Source organism: Cherax quadricarinatus, chromosome 26 (assembly GCF_038502225.1).
Source record: "Cherax quadricarinatus isolate ZL_2023a chromosome 26, ASM3850222v1, whole genome shotgun sequence".
Lineage (NCBI taxonomy): Eukaryota > Metazoa > Arthropoda > Malacostraca > Decapoda > Parastacidae > Cherax > Cherax quadricarinatus.
This window is the reverse complement of record NC_091317.1, coordinates 23,832,350-23,856,628: the sequence shown is the minus strand read 5'-3', so window position 1 is coordinate 23,856,628 and position 24,279 is coordinate 23,832,350.

Sequence of the window (24,279 nt, the reverse complement as noted above, 5' to 3'; positions counted from 1 at the left end):
AAAAACACCACCTAGATAGCAAAAAAACAGGAAGTTCCTGGTGAAATTTTAAGGTTTTCCTTGGAAACCTTCATCGAGCAATAGAGAGGTGGTGCTGGTGGGGATTTGTAAGGAGAAACGGAATGATTTATCGTAATGCTGGACTACGGCACCACATGACTCAGTGAGGCCTTTTGGTATGGCTTGCTAGACCACCCCCTCCTTAGTCTACCACTAGTGCTAGTATTACTCTGGCTTGCCAGACCACCCCTCCTTAGTCTACCACTAGTGCTAGTATTACTCTGGCTTGCTAGACCACCCCCTCCTTAGTCTACCACTAGTGCTAGTATTACTCTGGCTTGCCAGACCACCCCCTCCTTAGTCTACCACTAGTGCTAGTATTACTCTGGCTTGCCAGACCACCCCCTCCTTAGTCTACCACTAGTGCTAGTATTACTCTGGCTTGCCAGACCACCCCCTCCTTAGTCTACCACTAGTGCTAGTATTACTCTGGCTTGCCAGACCACCCCCTCCTTAGTCTACTACTAGTGCTAGTATTACTCTGGCTTGCCAGACCACCCCCTCCTTAGTCTACCACTAGTGCTACTATTACTCTGACTTGCCAGACCACCCCCTCCTTAGTCTACCACTAGTGCTAGTATTACTCTGGCTTGCCAGGCCACCCCCTCCTTACTTTACCACTAGTGCTAGTATTACTCTGGCTTGCCAGACCACCCCCTCCTTGGTCTACCACTAGTGCTAGTATTACTCTGGCTTGCCAGACCACTCCCTCCTTAGTCTACCACTAGTGCTAGTATTACTCTGGCTTGCCAGACCACCCCCTCCTTGGTCTACCACTAGTGCTAGTATTACTCTGGCTTGCCAGACCACCCCCTCCTTAGTCTACCACTAGTGCTAGTATTACTCTGGCTTGCCAGACCACCCCCTCCTTGGTCTACCACTAGTGCTAGTATTACTCTGGCTTGCTAGACCACCCCCTCCTTAGTCTACCACTAGTGCTAGTATTACTCTGGCTTGCCAGACCACCCCCTCCTTAGTCTACCACTAGTGCTAGTATTACTCTGGCTTGCCAGACCACCCCCTCCTTAGTCTACCACTAGTGCTAGTATTACTCTGGCTTGCCAGACCACCCCCTCCTTAGTCTACCACTAGTGCTAGTATTACTCTGGCTTGCCAGACCACCCCCTCCTTAGTCTACTACTAGTGCTAGTATTACTCTGGCTTGCCAGACCACCCCCTCCTTAGTCTACCACTAGTGCTAGTATTACTCTGGCTTGCCAGGCCACCCCCTCCTTAGTCTACCACTAGTGCTAGTATTACTCTGGCTTGCCAGACCACCCCCTCCTTGGTCTACCACTAGTGCTAGTATTACTCTGGCTTGCCAGACCAGCCCCTCCTTAGTCTACCACTAGTGCTAGTATCACTCTGGCTTGCCAGACCACCCCCTCCTTGGTCTACCACTAGTGCTAGTATTACTCTGGATTGCCAGACCACCCCTTCTTAGTCTACCACTAGTGCTAGTATTACTCTGGCTTGCCAGACCACCCCCTCCTTAGTCTACCACTAGTGCTAGTATTACTCTGGCTTGCCAGACCACCCCCTCCTTAGTCTACCACTAGTGCTAGTATTACTCTGGCTTGCTAGACCACCCCTCCTTAGTCTACTACTAGTGCTAGTATTACTCTGGCTTGCTAGACCACCCCCTCCTTAGTCTACTACTAGTGCTAGTATTACTCTGGCTTGCTAGACCACCCATCCTTAGTCTACCACTAGTGCTAGTATTACTCTGGCTTGCCAGATCACCCCTCCTTAGTCTACCACTAGTGCTAGTATTACTCTGGCTTGCCAAACCACCCCCTCCTTAGTCTACCACTAGTGCTAGTATTACTCTGGCTTGCCAGACCACCCCTCCTTAGTCTACCACTAGTGCTAGTATTACTCTGGCTTGCCAGACCACCCCCTCCTTAGTCTACCACTAGTGCTAGTATTGAACATTAAAATGGTATAAAATACCGACAGATTGTTAGGTAAGACACATATGCAACAGTTAGGTATCTTTATTTTGAAACGTTTCGCCTACACAGTAGGCTTCTTCAGTCGAGTACAGAAAAGTTGATAGAAGCAGAAGATACTTGAAGACGATGTAATCAGTCCATCACCCTTAAAGTTTTGAGGTGGTCAGTCCCTCAGTCTGGAGAAGAGCATTGTTCCGTTGTCTGAAACAATATGAAGTTGAAGTGACAGAATCGGGCCTTATATAGTGCCAGGAGGTGAGACGTAGGTTGATTTGGGAGGGCAGGTCCTTCTCAAACCCAGCCGTTCTCACTAGTAGAGGTTGTCGAAGTAGATGGTCTGTACCAAGATACCCTTGTGTTGCAGTGTCTGACAGAATGAACATTAAAATGGTATAAAATACCGACAGATTGTTAGGTAAGACACATATGCAACAGTTAGGTATCTTTATTTTGAAACGTTTCGCCTACACAGTAGGCTTCTTCAGTCGAGTACAGAAAAGTTGATAGAAGCAGAAGATACTTGAAGACGATGTAATCAGTCCATCACCCTTAAAGTTTTGAGGTGGTCAGTCCCTCAGTCTGGAGAAGAGCATTGTTCCGTTGTCTGAAACAATATGAAGTTGAAGTGACAGAATCGGGCCTTATATAGTGCCAGGAGGTGAGACGTAGGTTGATTTGGGAGGGCAGGTCCTTCTCAAACCCAGCCGTTCTCACCTAACCCAGCCGTTCTTACCTAACAATCTGTCGGTATTTTATACCATTTTAATGTTCATTCTGTCAGACACTGCAACACAAGGGTATCTTGGTACAGACCATCTACTTCGACAACCTCTACTAGTGAGAACGGCTGGGTTTGAGAAGGACCTGCCCTCCCAAATCAACCTACGTCTCACCTCCTGGCACTATATAAGGCCCGATTCTGTCACTTCAACTTCATATTGTTTCAGACAACGGAACAATGCTCTTCTCCAGACTGAGGGACTGACCACCTCAAAACTTTAAGGGTGATGGACTGATTACATCGTCTTCAAGTATCTTCTGCTTCTATCAACTTTTCTGTACTCGACTGAAGAAGCCTACTGTGTTGGCGAAACGTTTCAAAATAAAGATACCTAACTGTTGCATATGTGTCTTACCTAACAATCTGTCGGTATTTTATACCATTTTAATGTTCATTCTGTCAGACACTGCAACACAAGGGTATCTTGGTACAGACCATCTACTTCGACAACCTCTACTAGTGAGAACGGCTGGGTTTGAGAAGGACCTGCCCTCCCAAATCAACCTACGTCTCACCTCCTGGCACTATATAAGGCCCGATTCTGTCACTTCAACTTCATATTGTTTCAGACAACGGAACAATGCTCTTCTCCAGACTGAGGGACTGACCACCTCAAAACTTTAAGGGTGATGGACTGATTACATCGTCTTCAAGTATCTTCTGCTTCTATCAACTTTTCTGTACTCGACTGAAGAAGCCTACTGTGTAGGCGAAACGTTTCAAAATAAAGATACCTAACTGTTGCATATGTGTCTTACCTAACAATCTGTCGGTATTTTATACCATTTTAATGTTCATTCTGTCAGACACTGCAACACAAGGGTATCTTGGTACAGACCATCTACTTCGACAACCTCTACTAGTGAGAACGGCTGGGTTTGAGAAGGACCTGCCCTCCCAAATCAACCTACGTCTCACCTCCTGGCACTATATAAGGCCCGATTCTGTCACTTCAACTTCATATTGTTTCAGACAACGGAACAATGCTCTTCTCCAGACTGAGGGACTGACCACCTCAAAACTTTAAGGGTGATGGACTGATTACATCGTCTTCAAGTATCTTCTGCTTCTATCAACTTTTCTGTACTCGACTGAAGAAGCCTACTGTGTAGGCGAAACGTTTCAAAATAAAGATACCTAACTGTTGCATATGTGTCTTACCTAACAATCTGTCGGTATTTTATACCATTTTAATGTTCATTCTGTCAGACACTGCAACACAAGGGTATCTTGGTACAGACCATCTACTTCGACAACCTCTACTAGTGAGAACGGCTGGGTTTGAGAAGGACCTGCCCTCCCAAATCAACCTACGTCTCACCTCCTGGCACTATATAAGGCCCGATTCTGTCACTTCAACTTCATATTGTTTCAGACAACGGAACAATGCTCTTCTCCAGACTGAGGGACTGACCACCTCAAAACTTTAAGGGTGATGGACTGATTACATCGTCTTCAAGTATCTTCTGCTTCTATCAACTTTTCTGTACTCGACTGAAGAAGCCTACTGTGTAGGCGAAACGTTTCAAAATAAAGATACCTAACTGTTGCATATGTGTCTTACCTAACAATCTGTCGGTATTTTATACCATTTTAATGTTCATTCTGTCAGACACTGCAACACAAGGGTATCTTGGTACAGACCATCTACTTCGACAACCTCTACTAGTGAGAACGGCTGGGTTTGAGAAGGACCTGCCCTCCCAAATCAACCTACGTCTCACCTCCTGGCACTATATAAGGCCCGATTCTGTCACTTCAACTTCATATTGTTTCAGACAACGGAACAATGCTCTTCTCCAGACTGAGGGACTGACCACCTCAAAACTTTAAGGGTGATGGACTGATTACATCGTCTTCAAGTATCTTCTGCTTCTATCAACTTTTCTGTACTCGACTGAAGAAGCCTACTGTGTAGGCGAAACGTTTCAAAATAAAGATACCTAACTGTTGCATATGTGTCTTACCTAACAATCTGTCGGTATTTTATACCATTTTAATGTTCATTCTGTCAGACACTGCAACACAAGGGTATCTTGGTACAGACCATCTACTTCGACAACCTCTACTAGTGAGAACGGCTGGGTTTGAGAAGGACCTGCCCTCCCAAATCAACCTACGTCTCACCTCCTGGCACTATATAAGGCCCGATTCTGTCACTTCAACTTCATATTGTTTCAGACAACGGAACAATGCTCTTCTCCAGACTGAGGGACTGACCACCTCAAAACTTTAAGGGTGATGGACTGATTACATCGTCTTCAAGTATCTTCTGCTTCTATCAACTTTTCTGTACTCGACTGAAGAAGCCTACTGTGTAGGCGAAACGTTTCAAAATAAAGATACCTAACTGTTGCATATGTGTCTTACCTAACAATCTGTCGGTATTTTATACCATTTTAATGTTCATTCTGTCAGACACTGCAACACAAGGGTATCTTGGTACAGACCATCTACTTCGACAACCTCTACTAGTGAGAACGGCTGGGTTTGAGAAGGACCTGCCCTCCCAAATCAACCTACGTCTCACCTCCTGGCACTATATAAGGCCCGATTCTGTCACTTCAACTTCATATTGTTTCAGACAACGGAACAATGCTCTTCTCCAGACTGAGGGACTGACCACCTCAAAACTTTAAGGGTGATGGACTGATTACATCGTCTTCAAGTATCTTCTGCTTCTATCAACTTTTCTGTACTCGACTGAAGAAGCCTACTGTGTAGGCGAAACGTTTCAAAATAAAGATACCTAACTGTTGCATATGTGTCTTACCTAACAATCTGTCGGTATTTTATACCATTTTAATGTTCATTCTGTCAGACACTGCAACACAAGGGTATCTTGGTACAGACCATCTACTTCGACAACCTCTACTAGTGAGAACGGCTGGGTTTGAGAAGGACCTGCCCTCCCAAATCAACCTACGTCTCACCTCCTGGCACTATATAAGGCCCGATTCTGTCACTTCAACTTCATATTGTTTCAGACAACGGAACAATGCTCTTCTCCAGACTGAGGGACTGACCACCTCAAAACTTTAAGGGTGATGGACTGATTACATCGTCTTCAAGTATCTTCTGCTTCTATCAACTTTTCTGTACTCGACTGAAGAAGCCTACTGTGTAGGCGAAACGTTTCAAAATAAAGATACCTAACTGTTGCATATGTGTCTTACCTAACAGTGCTTGTATTGCTCTGGCTTGCCAGACCACCCCCTCCTTAGTCTACCACTAGTGCTAGTATTACTCTGGCTTGCCAGACCACCCCTCCTTAGTCTACCACTAGTGCTAGTATTACTCTGGCTTGCCAGACCACCCCCTCCTTAGTCTACCACTAGTGCTAGTATTACTCTGGCTTGCCAGACAACCCCCTCCTTAGTCTACCACTAGTGCTAGTATTACTCTGGCTTGCCAGACCACCCCTCCTTAGTCTACCACTAGTGCTAGTATTACTCTGGCTTGCCAGACCACCCCCTCCTTAGTCTATCATTAGTGCTAGTATTACTCTGGCTTTCCAGACCACCCCTACTTAGTCTACCACTAGTGCTAGTATTACTCTGGCTTGCCAGAGTAGTGCTAGTATTACTCTGGCTTGCTAGACCACCCCCTCCTTAGTCTACCACTAGTGCTAGTATTACTCTGGCTTGCCAGACCACCCCCTCCTTAGTCTACCACTAGTGCTAGTGTTACTCTGGCTTGCCAGACCACCCCTCCTTAGTCTACCACTAGTGCTAGTATTACTCTGGCTTGCCAGACCACCCCTCCTTAGTCTACCACTAGTGCTAGTATTACTCTGGCTTGCCAGACCACCCCTCCTTAGTCTACCACTAGTGCTAGTATTACTCTGACTTGCAGACCACCCCTTCCTTAGTCTACCACTAGTGCTAGTATTACTCTGGCTTGCTAGACCACCCCTCCTTAATCTACCACTAGCGCTAGTATTACTCTCTCTTGCCAGACCACCCCCTCCTTAGTCTACCACTAGTGCTAGTATTACTCTGGCTTGCCAGACCACCCCTCCTTAGTCTACCACTAGTGCTAGTATTACTCTGGCTTGCAGACCACCCCTTCCTTAGTTTACCACTAGTGCTAGTATTACTCTGGCTTGCAGACCACCCCTTCCTTAGTTTACCACTAGTGCTAGTATTACTCTGGCTTGCCAGCCACACCTTACTCTACCACTAGTGCTAGTATTACTCTGGCTTGCCAGCCACACCTTACTCTACCACTAGTGCTAGTCCGATTTTCTTTACCTTGCACCGATTTTCCTGACCATACCCCTTGTCTCTTTCTCCCCAATTCCTCCATCCCCAGGTGTGCTGCCTATCCCTGTTACTATCGCAGTCGTGGGTCCCTTTCCCATGGTCCACTCTGAAGATCTTGCCATTGCTATGTAGGTACCTCATGAGATTCCCAATGATTAGATTCTTACGAGATTCCATAACTTAATTGTTTAATGTTCTTCGTTTACTTACGGACACTGCTTTTCTTTTTCTCTGTCCTCCACCCGTTTTCTTCAGTTCCATTATGTAAATATTTACTGGTTTTTTCCTGATGTGATCGCGTAGCGCTTTGGATCCGACTTTACCCTTAGTAATTTTTTTTCTATGCGTCCCTTCAAAGTTTCCAGATCAATATTGGTTCACCTCAGTTTCATCTCTTCTCTCTCGGTTCTTATTATCTGGTATTTACCAGGAAACATTGCATCTGATATAGCAAATACGTTTGAGTTTAACCAGCTTTCCTCTTAATTCACGTTCTTGCAGATTTTGTCAGCATTTATGTATAGATTTTAAAAGCTAGTCATGGGCTGTGTCGCTGGTTTTTGGGAATTCTGTGAACAATAAGTGGTGGGTAGAGCTGGGAGGTAGTGGGGAGCTTATTTTATTTCTAGGACAGGTGAGGAAAGACACGCAAGTTGTGTAAGTGGTAAGCCAGGGGATGGGTGGTAGATGCAGGTACAGGCAGGAAGTTGCAATACAGTGGGGGACACTGGTTACGTGAGGTTGTTTCACTGCTCCAGCTCACTGGTTACGTGAGGTTTCTCACTGCTCCAGCTCACTGGTTACGTGAGGTTGTTTCACTGCTCCAGCTCACTGGTTACGTGAGGTTGTTTCACTGCTCCAGCTCACTGGTTACGTGAGGTTGTTTCACTGCTCCAGCTCACTGATTACGTGAGGTTGTCTCACTGCTCCAGCTCACTGGTTACGTGAGGTTGTCTCACTGCTCCAGCTCACTGGTTACGTGAGGTTTTCACTGCTCCAGCTCACTGGTTACGTGAGGTTGTTTTACTGTTCCAGCTCACTGGTTGCGTGAGGTTGTTTCACTGCTCCAGCTCACTGGTTACGTGAGGTTGTCTCACTGCTCCAGCTCACTGGTTACGTGAGGTTGTTTCACTGTTCCAGCTCACTGGTTACGTGAGGTTGTTTCACTGTTCCAGCTCACTGGTTACGTGAGGTTGTTTCACTGTTCCAGCTCACTGGTTACGTGAGGTTGTCTCACTGCTCCAGCTCACTGGTTACGTGAGGTTTTCACTGCTCCAGCTCACTGGTTACGTGAGGTTGTTTCACTGTTCCAGCTCACTGGTTACGTGAGGTTGTTTCACTGTTCCAGCTCACTGGTTACGTGAGGTTGTTTCACTGTTCCAGCTCACTGGTTACGTGAGGTTTTCAGTGCTCCAGCTTACTGGTTACGTGAGGTTGCTTCACTGTTCCAGCTCACTGGTTACGTGAGGTTGTCTCACTGCTCCAGCTCACTGGTTACGTGAGGTTGTTTCACTGTTCCAGCTCACTGGTTACGTGAGGTTGTTTCACTGCTCCAGCTCACTGGTTACGTGAGGTTGTTTCACTGTTCCAGCTCACTGGTTACGTGAGGTTGTTTCACTGTTCCAGCTCATTGGTTACGTGAGGTTGTTTCACTGTTCCAGCTCACTGGTTACGTGAGGTTGTCTCACTGCTCCAGCTCACTGGTTACGTGAGGTTGTTTCTCCGTTCCAGCTCACTGGTTACGTGAGGTTGTTTCACTGCTCCAGCTCACTGGTTACGTGAGGATGTTTCACTGTTCCAGCTCACTGGTTACGTGAGGTTGTCTCACTGCTCCAGCTCACTGGTTACGTGAGGTTGTCTCACTGCTCCAGCTCACTAGTAACGTGAGGTTGTCTTACTGCTCCAGCTCTCTGGTTTAGAGGTCTCTCTCATTTAAGCTATAGTCTATCCCCCTTACTCTTTCAGTTACACTTCATCTTCAGTCACACTCTACCGTCCATCTCGTTTCTTCTCTCTCTCACTGTTTCCCATAATTAGTGTTAAAACGTTTTCTAACTGGTGCAACTTGTGCTGTTCCAGTTAAATTATTTTATATTTACCATTGGTGGGTACTCTTCCTGTCGCTGCTCTGGACCTCCAGTAACATGACTCACGAAATCGTAATGACACGATTGCAAACAAACCATACTATGGGTGGGGTTTGATCCCGCGATCAGAGAGTCTCAAAACTCCACACTGGAGCAGCTAGCCACAATAAGATTCGTCCAACTAGGCATATTTCTACATCATAGGAAGGTTAGCATAGGCACCACTGTGACCACAAATGCAAGTTTTTACAGACGAATCTCCAGTAACTTCGAACATCCCTTCCTGTCATGACTCCACCCATAAGGTGTGTTAGTTACAAATTGTCAAAGGCTCTTGTCGATAGACACCTGCCCTCCTCCTCTTCCTCCTCCCCCTTCTCTCTTTTTTTTGTGTGTGTCTACCCACTTATTGTTCCAGGGGTCGATTCATAGTTCCTAGCCCCACCGCTTCGCTGGTCGCTACGCGCGCGCGTGTGTGTGTGTGTGTGTGTTACACACTGACACGTGATTGTTACAAATGTTCACAATATTTTTGAACATTAGTGTCGACTCTTAAACTAACAAAAATCAGATAAGTTTTCCTCACACAATGTAAAGACAAGTACCTGTATTTTGTCCTTCATAAAGTTAGTTTCCTGAGTCAGACGTCCACGCCGCCGCCACCACCTACCACCTCCACCACCACCTACCACCACCACCACCACCACCACCACCTCCACCTCCACCTCCACCACCACCTACCACCACCACCACCACCACCACCACCACCACCACCACCACCACCACCACCACCTACCACCTACCACCACCACCTACCACCTCCACCACCACCACCACCTACCACCTCCACCACCACCTACCACCTTCACCACCACCACCACCACCTACCACCACCACCTACCACCTACCACCACCACCTACCACCTCCACCACCACCTACCACCTCCACCACCACCTACCACCTTCACCACCTCCACCACCACCTACCACCACCACCTACCGCCTCCACCACCACCTACCACCACCACCACCACCACCTACCACCTCCACCACCACCTACCACCTCCAATACCACCTACCACCACCACCCACCACCTCCACCACCACCTACCACCACCTACCACCTCCACCACCACCTACCACCACCTCCACCACCACCTACCACCACCACCTACCACCACCACCACCACCACCACCACCTACCACCTCCACCACCACCTACCTCCACCACCTACCACCTACCACCACCTACCACCACCACCTACCACCACCACCTACCACCTCCACCACCACCTACCACCTCCACCACCACCTACCATCTCCACCACCACCTACCACCACCACCTACCACCTCCACCACCACCTACCACCACCACCACCTACCACCTCCACCACCTACCACCTCCCACCAACACCAACCACCACCACCTACCACCACCTATCACCTCCACCACCACCTACAACCTCCACCTACCACCACCACCACCTACCACCTCCACCACCACCTACCGCCACCACCACCACCACCACCTACCACCACCACCACCTACCTCCACCACCACCTACCACCACCTACCACCACCACCACCACCACTACCACCACCCCTACCACCTCCCGCCACCCCCACCACCTACCACCACCACCACCGCCGCCACCTATCACCACCTACCACCACCTACCACCACCTACCACCGCCTACCACCACTGCCACAACGACCTACCACCTACCGCCACCACGACCTGCCACCACCACCACCACCACCTACCACCACCATCTACTCCACCAACCACTACCTACCTCCACCACCACCACCTACCACCACCATCTATTCCACCCACCACCACCATCACCTACCACCACCACCTATTCTACCTACCACCACCATCAACTACCAGCACCACCTACCACCACCTATTCCACCTACCACCTATTCCACCTATCACCACCTATTCCACCTACCACCTATTCCACGCACCACCTATTCCACCTACCACCAACACCTAACACCACCACCGATTCCACCTACCACCACTACCTACCACCAACACCTACCACCACCACCACCGATTCCACCTACCACCACCACCTGTTCCATCTACCACCAACACCTATTATACCTACCACCATCATCACCTACCAGCACCACCACCCACCTACCACCACCACACCTACCACCACCATCTACTACGACCACCACTATCACCTCCACCTATCATCACCACCTACTACCTCCACCACCTACTACCTCCACCACCTACTACCACCCCCCACCACCACCACCACCACCATCTACTACCACCACCTACTACCACCCCCACCACCACCTACTACCACCACCTACCACCACCACCACCACCACCCACCACCACCTATCACCCCTACCACCACCTACTACCACCCCCACCACCACCACCTACTACCACCACCTACTACCACCCCCACCACCACCTACTACCACCACCCCCACCACCACCTACTACCACCACCTACTACCACCACCACCACCACCTACTACCACCACCACCTACTACCACCACCTACTACCACCCCCATCACCCCCACCACCACCTACTACCACCACCACCTCCTACCACCACCTACTTCCACCCCTACCACCACCTACTACTACCACCACCTACTACCAGCACCTACCACCACCACCTACCACCACATACTACCACCCCCACCACCACCACCTACTACCACCACCACCTGCTACCACCACCTACTACCACCACCTACTACCACCACCACCACCTACTACCACCACCTACTACCACCACCACCTTCTACCACCCCTACCACCACATACTACCACCCCCACCACCACCTACTCCCACCACCACCTACCACCACCCCCACCACCACCACATACTACCACCAAAACCTACTACCACCACCTACTACCACCCCTACCACCAATTACTACTACCCCCACCACCACCTACTACCACCACCCCCACCTACAACTACCGCACAAATAGAGGCACAAATAGAGGCACAGAGGAGATTGAACGAAGAAGATTTCCAAAGAGAAAATGTTCGTCTGGGAAGACAACAGACTGATAGATCACAATACACATTTAATGTGCAGAAAGCTGCATCCATGGTTCCTAAGTTTTTTGAAAGTGACTTAGACACCTATTTTGATGTGTTTGAGAACCAGGCACGTGCCATGAACTGGCCACGTAAGCACTGGGCAACATTGCTGCATACAGTGTTGACGGGAAGAGCTCAAACGTGTTCTGCAGCCTTACCATTTGCCAAGTACATTAGTTATGACGCTGTCAAACAAACTATTCTAGAGACATATAACTTGTTACCTGTAAGTTATCAAAGAGCATTTCGTACGTTACAACGACGAAAAGATCAAACTTGTGTAGAGTTTGCTCGTGAGAAAAAAGTTGCATTTGAGAGATGGACTAGAGCTGCTAAGGAACGAATCTTTTCGTCAGATACACTTTCTGACGCTAGTCATCTATCCTGAGTAACATTATCTAAAACAGTAGGATCAGAGGTATTGCTAGGATTTTGGTGTCTTTGTTGCTCGGAAGAGGATACGACTTGAGTGGGGGCGCCAGCCGCACGACTGTTTCTCGTATCTCTTTCTAACTTATAGCAATACTCTCTAGTATGTCCTTTTCTGTTACAATAGGTACATTTAACTTTCTTCTTCTCGATACCAGATTTCTGTCTAGCCACAGAGACAGATTCAGGATTGTGAGTTTTCCTGGTAAAGGTACGAGAAGTTACAGTAGCAGGTACATCAGGCCGGCAATGAGCAGCTGATTTAGGTTGCCAACTTCTAGGACAATTTTTAGTTACCTTGTTTCTCTGTGTTTTAGTACGTACAAGTTTGTGAGAAATTTCGTAATTGTCTGCTAATGCTGCAGTTTCCAGAATATCTGAGGTAGTATGATCGATCAGATATTCTTGTATGTCAGCAGACATACAGTTGTTAAACTCTTCGTGTAGTAACAACTGAACAAGGCTGTCGTAGTTGTTACACTTAGCAGCTCTAGACCATCTCTCAAATGCAACTTTTTTCTCACGAGCAAACTCTACACAAGTTTGATCTTGTCGTCGTTGTAACGTACGAAATGCTCTTTGATAACTTACAGGTAACAAGTTATATGTCTCTAGAATAGTTTGTTTGACAGCGTCATAACTAATGTACTTGGCAAATGGTAAGGCTGCCGTACAAGTTTGAGCTCTTCCCGTCAAAGCAGTATGAAGCAATGTTGCCCAGTGCTTACGTGGCCAGTTCATAGCACGAGCCTGGTTCTCAAACACATCAAAATATGTGTCTAAGTCACTTTCAAAAAACTTAGGAACCATGGATGCAGCTTTCTGCACATTAAATGTGTCCTGTGATCTATCAGTCTGTTGTCTTAACAGACGAACATTTTCTCTTTGGAAATCTTCTTCGTTCAATCTCCTCTGTGCCTCTATTTGTGCAGTCTGCAACATAATGAGGCGTTCAAACCTCTCAAACTGTTCCTGAGAGATAGGACCAGTGGGTAATGGAGGAGTAGGGAAATTAACATGGTCTGGACGGTCCTTAGGTCGGACACTTGGTCCAGCCGTCTCTAGAGTGTCTAGATCTGGTCTAGGATAAGTAAATACAGGTGTAGTATACACTGTACTAGTATTAGGCTGTGTCATACTACCAGCTATACTCTGTACTATAGTGTCAGTGAAGGAAGGAGTGAGCGAGAACTGAGCTACACTAGGCTCAGACACTAGGCTCACTTCTGCTCTAGTTGCTCTTTCTTCAACTTCAAATAGAGCCATACTTCCTAATTGTGACACTAGGCTTTCTGAATCTGAATCATAATCAGACATCTCTGTATGAGCAGGAAACAATATATCTTTAATTAATGCTCTGACAGTTTCAGCGGTGTAATTCCTGTTATACGTCACACCGAGATACTTGGCTACTTGCCAACACGTCTGAAGTTTTAATGTACTTAACTCAGACAAAGTCAGAGTATCAATTAACTGTTTCACTTTGGCATACATCACGAAAATAATTGTACTACGAGAGAGTGATTATGGGAAACTATAATCCTAATAGGAATTTTAGTGTTGGTTGTCTTAGAGCTAGAACTCATAAACAGTATTTCCATCTCCTTGGATCAAGAGACTCAGTCAGGTACATACATCCACCTGGTATGTTGTACAAGACTAAACTCAAAGTCTTCAGATTAGGAAAGTACTCAAAGTGTTTGATCATACATTACTAGTATGTCAAACTGGACAATTTCTCCAACACCTTGGATCAAGAGCCTCCCGGACAGGCCCCCATTTGTTACAAAAAACGCGATTCTAAAAGCTTAGAGATCTCCAGTGAATACTAGAAAGGACTGCCCTTCTAGCATCCAGCCTGTTACTGGGTTTTCGTAACAAGTAGTCAGTATCCTTGTCCAATTATCCATTAAAATTCAGTATGGTTCAATAGTGCTTTAGGATTACAACTGGTAGGCTACTAACTAGAGAAATTAAAATTTAATAAATTTATTAAGTAGTAAGTTGTCTAGAGGTATATTATCAAATTAAATTAATTACAGCAATCAAAATAAAATCAATCTCTCGAGTTCAATATTATTGTGCTGAAAGCACATATCACATTTATAATTCTTAAGTACCGTCAGGTACATTAACATTTAATAAGATATTACAAATATGTACAAGTAAGTGTGTATGCGTGTAAGTGCTCTTAAGTAGTTAGCTATGTCTCAAGACTCGAATAAGACTTAAACAAGTGACTGACAAAGTCCTCAAATAAACTAACTTCTTGACCGACTGGCAACCCGAACAGTCTGCTTGAACAACAAAGAATGCTAAGCCCAATAGCAATGCAATATCAAGCGACTGCGACACAGAATCAGGAACTGGGAAATAATATAACGACACTAAGTAGGGACCATCTGCAGATCCTCCACAAAAGTTACAAAACTCCCATAATACTGAATCTATGTTCAGCATAGGAAAAACTGTGACTGTGACAATACACAGGAACCAGTACAAAATTAGGTCAGAAGCTATAGCTAAGGACCTGAGATGTTCAGAGTGTCTATGTGACACACAACCTCAGTACAACGTCGAAAATCACTAAGTCTATACAATGTTCTGTGAACAAAGTTCTACAGAACTAACAAGAATAATGAGACAGACAATCTGTCCAACCAGCAAGCGAGTCTCCAGCAGACTGACTCTTTCACGAGAGGTGAGGACACCCCCCCCTCGATCACGTGATAGCTACGTGGACAACTGCAGCTCAGAAGCCGGCAGTATAACGAGCGACAAGCGATAATTACAGTAGTTTGACAATCAAGACTAACTGAGCACATTTTATATACATCCTAACAACATAAGCTAAATAACAATATAACAGTCAAATAATAATATAAAGTCATACATTTACGATTTAGCTATTATCGCAAATATAAGCAATATAAAATTAAATGAAAAGGTAATATACATTACATATATACATAATAATCATTGTAACCCATTCAGGGGTTGCAACAACCACCACCACCACCACCACCACCACCATCACCACCACCACCACCACCACCACCACCACCACCACCACCACCACCACCACCACCACCACCACCACCACCACCACCATCACCACCACCACCACCACCACCACCACCATCACCACCACCACCACCACCACCACCACCACCACCACCACCACCACCACCACCACCACCACCACCACCACACCACCACCACCACCACCACCACCACCACCACCATCACCACCACCACCACCACTACCACCACCACCACCACTACCACCACCACCACCACCACCACCACCACCACCACCACCACCACCACCACCACCACCACCACCACCACCACCACCACCACCACCACCACCACCACCACCACCACCACCACCACCACCACCACCACCACCACCACCACCACCACCACCACCACCACCACCACCACCACCACCACCACCACCACCACCACCACCACACCACCACCACCACCACCACCACCACCACCACCACCACCACCACCACCACCACCACCACCACCACCACCACCACCACCACCACCACCACCACCACCACCACCACCACCACCACCACCACCACCACCACCACCACCACCACCACCACCACCACCACCACCACCACCACCACCACCACCACCACCACCACCACCACCACCACCACCACCACCACCACCACCACCACTCACCACCACCACCACCACCACCACCACCACCACCACCACCACCACCACCACCACCACCACCACCACCACCACCACCACTACCACCACCACCACCACCACCACCACCACCACCACCACCACCACCAAGAGCAATATCCATATGTTACGTAGCGTGTCAGCAATTAAATATCCCATACTCCTTTGCATCAAAACACAGAACTTTATGGAGCTTTGGACCTTCATATCAAGATGGCGGGTCGCTCGCCGGACCCAACCCCTTCCCTCGGCCCTTCAACGACTCTCCCCCTTACGGAAGGGGCAGGTAAGGGCGTCCCGGAGCTGAGGAATGCGTGTGGGTGTTGCGCCGCTTGACGGGGCCGGACGGAGATACCAACTAAAGTGGTTATTAAAGAAAAATCTTCCAGCCTGAGACGGTGGGTTAGACAGATGCAGAGGGCCCTCACCTTGCCTCATGTCACACATACACTCGAGAATTCCAGATGTTTTGGGTCGGAGTGTTGAACCTGTGTTGACGGCGTGTTCTCTCGGCGTCCAGGGTTTGTTTTGGGTTTGTTTGCAGGGGCTCAGGGCTTTTTTCAGGCGAGGTTTTGACCATAGACGCTTCGGAGAGCTCTTGGTTAGTTCCGGCTGGTGCCGTCGAATGGTCGAGCCAGTCGAAGCATTCCGAGGCGTGAACGAAGCATTGAGACGCGCATGCGAGCCATAACAACGTCAAAACGCAGATGATTTGTGCAGCAAAATATTCTACAGTGGCCCTCGCTTACACCGACCCCTTCAGCGCCTCCTGCCGGGGAGTCTCGGTGTCACCAGCGCCTCGCCTGCACCGGCCTCTCACCGCCTCCTTCATCTATCCACCGTCGGCGCCGCCGGCAGACTGTCGCAAGCCTCCACCAGGAAATACCCGACAAATCGACCAGTCACGACTTTTGTCCCAATTAAGCGGCGCGTGTGTCGGGTCCCCCCGTGAGGCAGGTAAGGCGGCACCTAATCAAGATTCATGGAAGGTGTCACAGAGGGTAATTATCATTTCCTCATCATCTTAAGAAGACTCTAGGGGAGGTGGTGGGTGGGAAGGTCGTCATTATGCCTAAGATATAGTTTTTATAGATATAGGCCCAGGGGCAGTATAGCTGCAATTATATAAAACAGAGTTATAGAAGATTCCCTTTAGATTATTCACCCTGGTGGATTAATAATACAAAATCACATTGGACCATTTACAAAATCACACTGACTTTGAAAATGGTCCAAGTCGGACCGAAACGTCGTCGTAAGCTTCTCTCTCTCCTATGTGCCTGTTACCTGTGTATATAACCCAAGCTTATTATCAGCATGCGACCCACGACAGTCGACAATCACCCGAGTACCTCTTTACTGCTAAATGAATACAGGGGGAGGGGAGTATCAGAGGTAATGAGTAGTCCCCCCCCCCCAATCCAAATCCCCCTTACACTTCACCTACCCTGGAAATCCAACCCGGGTCTTTGCGGTTTTGAGCCTAACGTACATACGTACCCTGATTATACATTCCGTTCTGAGTGGAGGACTGATGTAGTCTGTGGTTAAAAACAGTCATCAACGGAAGATAGGTCTTCAATTACACAGCGTTGACGTCAATGTTTTGTTATTGATGCGAAAGATTTTCCGACTCCTGGAGTGCTGTCTGCTCCTCCTCTCCCCTTCCCTCTACCGTCACCTCCACTGGTAATTGCTTCGTTTCGCTCTTTGTAGAAGTTTATCAAGTCATGACTTGGAAAACAACCTTACACAAAGCGAAAAATGGCCTGAAGAAGCTCTGCCCAGGGCGAAACGTGGCCTGATAAAGCCTTACACAGGGCGAAACGTTGTCTTGTTTAAAGTTTGTTCTGCTCCCTGTCTCTTCGTTACTGTTGTGTTACGTAATTGCAGACTTGTAAATTAACTAACTTGCTATGATCTCCAAGTTGACCTTGATGGTTACACGCTACAGCTCTTGTGCCCCGCTTCCTTTGGGGTTGATATGAGAGCTCTATCGTACCTTTTCTTGAAGCTGTGGTATGCTTTAGTTTTTACTATCTTCATTCCACGTCTCTGTTTCTCTGTCACTTGTACCCCTTTGTTTTCTCATTTCTTTTTCTGTTTGTATTTTACATCTTTGCCAATTTTTTTTTTTTTGGGGGGGAGGTAATGGGTGTTTAATAAATACTCCCGTCCCTCTCCCTCTCACTACTACTTCCCCTCATCCCCTCCCACTCCCTCTCACTGGTTTCTTCAGAGGCAGCATCTCTGGAGGAGACTTCCTCCAGTAGCGTCGGAGATCTACGTTGACTGGAGCGCAGTCCTCCTGTATTTACTTTCTTTCCAAAGTTGAACCAGTGAACGAGAATCACATCAATGTGTACAGTTGTTTATCTGGAGTTTATCTGGAGAGAGTTCCGGGGGTCAACGCCCCCGCGGCCCGGTCTGTGACCAGGCCTCCTTAGGTCAGTGTCCCAGGATGCGACCCACACCAGTCGACTAACACCCAGGTACCCATTTTACTGATGGGGAACATAGACAACAGGTGGAAAGAAACACGTCCAATGTTTCTACTCTGGCTGGGAATCGAACCCAGGCCCTCACCGTGTGAAGCGAGAGCGTTAACCACCAGGCCACCACATTGAACGTGTTTTTTTTTTCATGTCGGCATTAGCCCATCATTGTGGTACAGTATTATAATGTAATTCAGGCAGATATGATCTTAACACCAGTCAGTAACAATTATAATTACATTACAGTCTAAACGCTCTATTGCAAATATACTGAAACTGTAATTAATTACCTTCAGCTTCAGTTACAATTACTCTGAGCCTGTTCATCTCTCATTCTCACCAACTCTCTCATCATCTCTCATTCTCACCCCCACTCTCATCACCTCCACAGAATACTCGACGATATTCTCATTTCCCAACCTATGTTTCCCATCTCTGGCAGACACGGCGTGTGTGTGACACATCCTGTGGGATGGGATATTACAGAGATATTACAGAGTTAACTTTTGTACTCACTGTGTACCTATCACATAAAACACGATACCAAGCACACTGCCGATGTATCCAGTTCTGCTAAATAAAAAAAAATCCACATTCCCTCTCACTCCCACTCGTTCATCCGGCTGTGAACAGGGCAGCAGCACACTGTTGATATCTTCGGGTATGTTGAAAAAAATTCCCACTCCTGCTTCACGAATAAATTTAGCGAGTTTTAATATTTCTGTACATATAGTGTGCATCAGTTTTCATTTTACTGCGAGTCGTAGTTTCTGAAAAAAATATAAGTTTTCATTAGACTTTGAAGCTTTTTCAAAATACTTTGTGTTTTTATTCAAAATACGATACCTACGTAACTCCAGCGCGTACCTAGCGGAGCTAGGAATGCCTAGTTCTGCTAGGTACGAAATTTTTCCACAGTATATATATCTAAATGTTGCACATTAATTCGTTAGCACCCAGGGTACCTACTTACTGCTAGGTGAACAGGAGCAGCAGGTGTTAGGAAACATGCCCAAGAATTCTTCCCCCGGAGGCCATGCGTGTCGTAAGAGGCGACTAAAATACCGGGAGCAAAGGGGTAGTAACCCCCTCTCCTGTATATATATAACTAAATTTAAAAAGAATAACTCGCTTTTTTCTTTTTCGGTTACGCTGCCTCGGTGGATACGGCAGGTTCGTTGAAAAAAATAATAATCCAGATGAACTCCTGTTACCCATTCTTCTTGCGCCTTGTTTCTAGGCCTATCGTGTATACATATGTTCTTGTGGTGCCGCCCATAAGATGTATATGGGGTACACAGTAAACTAGGCGTTTCGGTGGCAAAATTTAAAATTAAATCTGTGTTATTCATACAATATCAAACGATGTTACTATTTACAGTTAAAATTATTTAAAGTGGAAATTGTAAATATATAAATAACCCATCGACGTAACTCTTAGTGATTAACCTCTTCACCCATACAGCAAGCTACCATAGGGGCGAAAATTAACACTTAATAAATTAAAAAGGGGCCCATGGCAAATGGATCTTGTTTACAAAGAGACTATGGTAAGGAGATTCTCTAGACCATGACACCTTCCCTAAGATCACAGCATCTCTCTTGTTATTAATGATGGGGGATAGACATTTAATGGCCACCTTATTAGGTACACTTGTACACCTTGTTAATACAAATATCTAATAAGTCAGTCGTGTGGCAGAATTTCAGCGCCTAAAAGCATGGAAATATGCACAGTTTTTCCACTTGTTGCTCAAACCCAACATCAGAATGGAGAAGAAATGTAATCTAAGTGACTTTGACCTTGAAATTATTGTTGGTGACAGACTGTCGGGATGGTTTGAGTATCTCAGACTGTTGACGTATGGAATTTCACTCACGACAGTCCCAAGAATTTACTGTGAATTGCGTGAAAAACAAAAAACATCCAGTGAGCGTCGTCAGTTCTGTGGGTGAAAACACCTTGTTAATGAGAGAGGTCAGAGGAGAATGTTCAGACTGGTTCAAGCTGACAGGAAAGTGATAGTAACTCAACAATGCGTTACAACAGTGGTAGGCAGAAGAGCATCTCTGAATGCACAACACGTCGAACCTTGAAGGGGATGGCATACAATAGCAGAACACCCCATCGGTTCCACTCCTGTTGCCTAAGAAAAAGGAAAATAAGGCTAAAGTGGGCATTGGCTCACCAAAGCTGGACAGTTGATGATTATAAAAACATCGCCTTGTCTGACGAATCGCGATTTCTGCTCAGACTTGCAGACAGTATTGTCAAAATTTTGCAGAACCCTTTGAGATGTTTAGGAAAGGGAAATTTTCAGCATGAATGTACAGCTGACAAATTTGCAACAACTGCGTGATGATGATGATATGTTAACATAGACCAGGATCTCTTAGGAATGTTTCCAACACATTGCTGAATTCATGTCAGGCTATTCTGGGAGCAGAGGAGTGGGCCCCTACCCAATACTAGAAGCGTGTTCCTAATAAAGTGGACTCTGACACAGAACGAATTACGGACATAGATTACAGAATCCGAAAAATAGATTTTTAATAGTTTTACTTACTTTTGCGATAGTGATTAATGGAATATGAGAGTGAAATGGCCACTACAGTAGCAGGGCGATAGTGATAAGTGTTAATGTGATAATGTTACAAACGGAATATGTTTAAAGTGTTGAATAACCAAAGAAAATTTGACAAGAAACAGCGTTTTCGTGTGTTCTTCCTTCTTACCTTCCTTCGTCCCGTTCCCTCCCGTCCCCGCCTCCTTCAAGACATCATACACCTTATACTGCGTCTTCCCAGAGAGGAATTCATTGAACACTTGAGAGGGAGGACTCCTTAGGTGCTGGAGGCGTGGAGTAGTGGAGGACAATGGTACCTCCAGCCCAGTGACCACCACCTGACAGCACTTCTACTGGTGCTGCTGGTAGTTGGAGGGATGGAGGTTAGTAATTGGTAGTGGTAGCTGGTGTATTATAGCGGTGGTTGGTGTGGGGATAGCGGTGGTGCTACTGATGGCGGTGTTTGTGCTGTGAAACAGCAGACGGTTTAAGCGTAACCACTCTGACTGTTGTCTCCGGTTAGTCACCAACATTCACGATTCGTCTCAGTCGAAGAAAGATAATTAACAATGACCAGTCTTTGGGAGTATAAAATTCCAACAAATAAGCTATTTAACGGGCGTATCTAGAAGCGTTAATTAAACGCATCGAGGTTACACCAGATTTACTCAAAAGTTAACATATTTTCGTAATTTTTAGTTTTATATACGTCCAGCCAATCATACACAGTTGGTTCCATCATCCAGACATTGGTTATTGAACTTCGTACTGCTGACAGTGTTGGTTGAAGGTCGTACTGCTGACAGTGATGGTTGAAGGTCGTACTGCTGACAGTGATGATTGAAGGTCGTACTGCTGACAGTGTTGGTTGAAGGTCGTACTGCTGACAGTGATGGTTGAAGGTCGTACTGCTGACAGTGATGGTTGAAGGTCGTACTGCTGACAGTGTTGGTTGAAGGTCGTACTGCTGACAGTGATGGTTGAAGGTTGCATTGCTGACAGTGATCGGTTGAAGGTCGTTCTGCTGACAGTGATGGTTGAAGGTCGTACTGCTGATAGTGTCGGTTGAAGGTCGTACTGCTGACAATGCTGGTTGAAGGTTGTACTGCTGACAGTATTGGTTGAAGGTTGCACTGCTGACAGTGATGGTTGTAGGTCGTACTGCTGACAGTACTGGTTGAAGGTTGCACTGCTGACAGTGTTGGTTGAAGGTTGTACTGCTGACAGTACTGGTTGAAGGTTGCACTGCTGACAGTGATGGTTGAAGGTCGTACTGCTGACAGTGTTGGTTGAAGGTTGTACTGCTGACAGTACTGGTTGAAGGTTGTACTGCTGACAGTGTTGGTTGAAGGTCGTACTGCTGACAGTATGGTTGAAGGTTGTACTGCTGACAGTGTTGGTTGAAGGTCGTACTGCTGACAGTGCTGGTTGAAGGTTGTACTGCTGACAGTGATTGGTTGAAGGTTGTACTGCTGACAGTGCTGGTTGAAGGTCGTACTGCTGACAGTGTGGTTGAAGGTCGTACTGCTGACAGTGATGAAGGTCGTACTGCTGACAGTGTTGGTTGCTGACAGTGATGAAGGTCGTACTGCTGACAGTGATGGTTGAAGGTCGTACTGCTGACAGTGATGGTTGAAGGTCGTGCTGACAGTGATTGAAGGTCGTACTGCTGACAGTGTTGGTTGAAGGTCGTACTGCTGACAGTGATGGTTGAAGGTCGTACTGCTGACAGTGATGGTTGAAGGTCGTACTGCTGACAGTGATGGTTGAAGGTCGTACTGCTGACAGTGATGGTTGAAGGTCGTACTGCTGACAGTGATGGTTGAAGGTCGTACTGCTGACAGTGATGGTTGAAGGTCGTACTGCTGACAGTCTTGACAAAAAAAATTCCTCTTCCCTCTACCAATATTTAAGAAGAGAGAATAGAACATTCTCTATTATGATTTAAGAGGGAAGAATAGAGTTTCTTCTATTATGATTTAAGAAGGCAGAATAGAGCATCCTCTATTCTCTACCAGGGTTCAAAAGGGAAGCAGGTTGTCTGGTTAATAGAGTTCAAAGTGTATCATCTACGGTAAGTTGATTAAGGCTGCATTGTAACGTCTACCAGACGAGAATACTTTAATCCCTGAAATAGGGATTGAAGTACCTAAATGAGAGATGAAAGTAAATCTCTCAGTACATATACGCTGAGAGAGAAATACTCTCCTTATGGTATATACCCCGTGTCAAAAGCAAGGCTAGGTTGGGTAAGGTAAGGGTAGGTTAAGTAAGGTTAGGTTAGATTAGGTTAGGTAAGGTTAGGTTAGGTTAGGTAAGGTTAGGTTAGGTTAGGTAAGGTTAGGTTAGGTAAGGTTAGGTTAGGTTAGGTTAGGTTAGGTAAGGTTAGGTTAGGTAGGTTAGGTTAGGTAGGTTAGGTTAGGTAGGTTAGGTTAGGTAAGGCAAGGTTAGGTTAGGTAAGGCAAGGTTAGGTTAGATAAGGTTATGTTATGTAGGTTAGGTTAGGTAAGGCAAGGTTAGGTTAGGTAAGGCAAGGTTAGGTTAGATAAGGTTATGTTATGTAGGTTAGGTTAGGTAAGGCAAGGTTAGGTTAGCTAAGGTTAAGTTAGGTTAGGTTAGGTAAGGCAAGGTTAGGTTAGGTAAGGTTAAGTTAGCTTTGTCAGGAAACTGGACAAGTGTTTCCTGACGCGGGACTTAGTCATATAATCACCCGCTGCCAGAGTTTTAGGTCATCTGACCGAGGCCTTCCACTGGCCTACCCCTCCGCCCATTGAAAAAAAATTATGCTTATAAATATAACCACTGTTAAATAAGATAAGGCA